This window comes from Uranotaenia lowii, chromosome 2, assembly GCF_029784155.1.
Source record: "Uranotaenia lowii strain MFRU-FL chromosome 2, ASM2978415v1, whole genome shotgun sequence".
NCBI lineage: Eukaryota > Metazoa > Arthropoda > Insecta > Diptera > Culicidae > Uranotaenia > Uranotaenia lowii.
Genome location: NC_073692.1, coordinates 52,434,378 through 52,438,401, shown reverse-complemented (window position 1 = coordinate 52,438,401; position 4,024 = coordinate 52,434,378).

Below are 4,024 nucleotides of genomic sequence, written 5' to 3'. Positions count from 1 at the left end.
AAAGTTTGAGCACTTTTTTTATCGCTTCAAGATTCACTAGCACACTGTTTTCCTCGGCACTTGTTTACCGAAGAAAGTATAGGACTTCTATTTGCATTTAATGTGCTTTTATTTGTCCCAAACTTGACGAACGCGGGAGTGAAGTTTCAGCATCAAGTCTCCCCAACACTCTGTGAGAAAACCCTCCTTCCGTTCGTTCGTTTGTTTGCGTACGCAAATGTTTTCGCGAACTATAAATCTGGCGTGTTACGTAAAATTTATTATTCCTTCTCACATTTCCCGGAATGATGAGCACAAATCAGCTGTCCTTGGTCGCGGCGCGGCGCTGCTGTTGACGAGCGAGGTATCTGTAAATGGAGAATGCGGAAAAAACGACGACGATGAGTAATGGAAAAATGGCTGGTCAAAATATTGGCTTTTCATCTTGGAATGAGTGCAAAATTATGGCTTTCGGCCGGTTGTCTGGGGCGAAGGAAAACTTTATTGTCGAAATTCTTCTGTTGATTGGATGGTGTGATTATTTTTCGCTGACAAAGAATTTCTCCTTGTTCAAAATTTTCAATTTGTTATCACAAACCTGAACATGACTTTCCATAGGATTCACAAAGTCACATTTTATTGATCTCTTTTAATCCTTCAGAAAAGACGCCTCCCCAAAAATTCTAATCTATGTTGTTTTCGTTGTTATTGTTGACAAATGCTGTCTACCCCACTCGATCCGACCGTTATCATATTTTGGCCTGTCAAAAAAGGCGGCTGATTAAATTTGGGTCCCTGTCGCGTGCTCCGACATCATTCAGTAAACGGTACCGGCACCAGCAACAGCTGCGGGGTGCTTGTTGATGAAGATAATCTTGAGCGTACAAAACGGGTGCTAAATAGATTTAAACGGCAATTGAAACAATGATAGACCCATTAAGAGGTGAGATTTAGTAGATACTACAACGGTTGATTCATGCACACAAACTTTATGGGTCGAATGCTATTAAAGTTAGTTGGACACAGATGGAACTAGTCACAAGATGCGATCTCACTTTCCGATAGGGCGTATTTAAATATGAAGAAAAGTTCATTTGTTTTAATTAGAAGCATTCAGAAAAAAATAACTATATTTCCTATTCTTTCACAACTATCCTAGCACCACCAATGAATAAATATAAGTCATTTGAAATGGACGAGCTGAATCGAATCAAGTCATAAAAGTTGACAGCAGTCCAACAACGAAGAGCCAAGAAGAGGGTGGGCGTCAGTAGAATTAACTTTTGCACTCAGATTCAAGGGCTGATATTTCCATGTGACGGTGAATAAATTTATCTACTCACTGTTCGAGTGGGTTACTCGGAGGAATGTTCGCTATTGAGCGAAGTCCCATTAATTTCGTAACTTTAGTTAACCAAAAACAAATGGTTGGAAGTTGCTTTTTAATTAGAAATTATTAGTTAGAAGACAAAGCGAAATGGTAGAATTAAACTAAGGATATTTTAAATTGAGTCCAACATTTGCACTCGACTTTCAACATTTGACTTTCAACTTTCGATATTTGACTTTTGACTTTCAAATTTCGACATTCGACTTTCGTCTTTCTACGAACGATGAAAAAAGCCTCATTTTTTACATTCGACTTTCGGTTTTTGCCATTTGACTCTCGGCTTTCGACTTTCGACTTACGATATTCGACTTTCTACATTCGACTTTCGACTTTCGATTTTTGACTTTCAACTTTTGACTTTATATTTTCGATTTACAACTTTCGTCTTTCGACTTACGATTTTAGACTTTCGACTTTCGACTTTCGACTTTCGACTCTCGACTTTCGACTTTCGACTTTCGACTTTCGACTTTCGACTTTCGATTTTCGACTTTCGACTTTCGACTTTCGACTTTTGACTTTTGACTTTCGACTTTCGACTTTCGACTTTCGACTTTCGACTTTCGACTTTCGACTTTCGACTTTCGACTTTCGACTTTCGACTTTCGACTTTCGACTTTCGACTTTCGACTTTCGACTTTTGACTTTCAACTTTCGACCTTCGACTTTCGACTTTCAACGTTCGACTTTCGACTTTCGACTTTCGACTTTCGACTTTCGACTTTCGACTTTCGACTTTTGATTTTCAAATTTCGACTTTCGACATTTTAATTTCAACTTTCGACTTTCGACTTCGACTTTCGATTTTCGACCTCCGGCTTTCCAATTTTGACTTTCAACTTTTGACTTTTGACTTTCAACTGTCAACTTTCTACTGTCGACTTTCGACTTTCAACTTTCGACTTTTGACTTTCGACTTTTGACTTTCGACTTTTGACTTTCGACTTTCGACTATACTTTCAACTTTCAACTTTCGACTATCGACTTTCGCCTTTCGACTTTCGACTTTCCACTTTCGACTTTCGACTTTCGACTTTCGATATTCAACTTTCGGCATTCGACTTTCGACTTTTGACTTTCGACTTTCGCCCATCGACTTTCGTCTTTCGACTCTCGACTATCGACTATCGACTATCGACTTTCGACTTTCGACTTTCGACTATCGACTTTCGACTATCGACTTTCGACTATCGACATTCGACTATCGACTATCGACTTTCGAGTATCGACATTCGACTGTCGCTTTTAACTGTCGTCTGTCGACCTTCGACTTTCGGCTTTTACCATTCGACTTTGACTTTTGACTATCGAATTTTCACTTTCGACTTTCAATCTTTGACTTTCGGGTCTTGACTGTCGATTTTCAACAAATTTCGCAGTATTGATTACTGTTACAATACTGAAATAATTCACAGAGTGTTGCTTCCAAACGCATCCAGAATTCAGAAATTCAATGAAACTATAGCTTCGAAATGAGCAAACAAAAAAAAAACAATTCCTGAATCACAATCCATTTGTAAACCACTGTCAGACAACGTCTGTCGGATGATCTCTGCTACCTGTTGAACAAAAAAAAAACCATTTGTTTTTCTGCAAGTCTGGAATTTCAATTATAACTATATAGCCAACCTCGGCCAGTGTCATAAATCGTTGGCTCGTGTAACACAATGGGGTTTGATCGTAACGGTAGCGATCAAGAGACACTCAAAGTCATAGCTAATATTTTCAATTTATCACACAGTTCTGTACGTTTTGCTACAGTTTGCAACCGTTGTGTATTTATCTGGTGTACGTAAGTCTCTGGTCCACATTTTTCCTTATCAACCGACCATTTTGCCGACCCTCAACTTGATGGATTTATTGTTGTCACTCTAATTATTTGCTCATTTGTATAACTGCTGCTGTTGGCATATTTTTCTTACTGTTGCTGTTATTGTAGTTACTTGATTTGCTCGCAAACTATTTACTGGTAATGGTTTCAGCAGAGATGGCAGTAATTCCGGTTCTGTGAATAAAATTCTGCAACTAACGAGTTTGGTGTTAGTTTGGGATTCAAATTAGCCACATTATGATGATTAGAGAAAAAAAACTTCAATGCTCTGTTCCGAGTTTGAAAACTGCGACTTTGACCTACCTATGAAAGAAACACTATGAAATATGAAAAGGAAACTCTCTTTCGCTGCCATGGTTTAACAAGCAACCTTCGATAGAATTTATATGGCCATAAATGACGGTTGAGAGTTTTTAAGTGGTTTATGTTCTTTGAAAAACCACTTGACCTAGTGTAAAAGTACATGATTCCTCTCTCGAGGAGAACTTTTGTTTAGCTTTCAAGTGATCATCGTGCAAAACTTACATGACCCAGTTAATTCGAGTTTAGTTGAAAGCTTTTCCTACTCCATAACATCAATAGTGCTACCTTTGAAAGTTTGATGGCTTCTAGCTGAAGAACAAGAGTTTTTATTCTCGGTAAAGGCTAAGCAAGGACTTGTAATTCATTGGGACGAATCGTTAAAATTTCAATAAAGTCGGTTCAAAAATTCAAAATTACATTCAGAAAGAGTCTGAGGATCATGTTTGAAGTTTTATTTTTAGTATCCAAATCCAAATACTTCAGATTTAAAATTCAAAAGCATTCGAAAACAACTTGAGCAA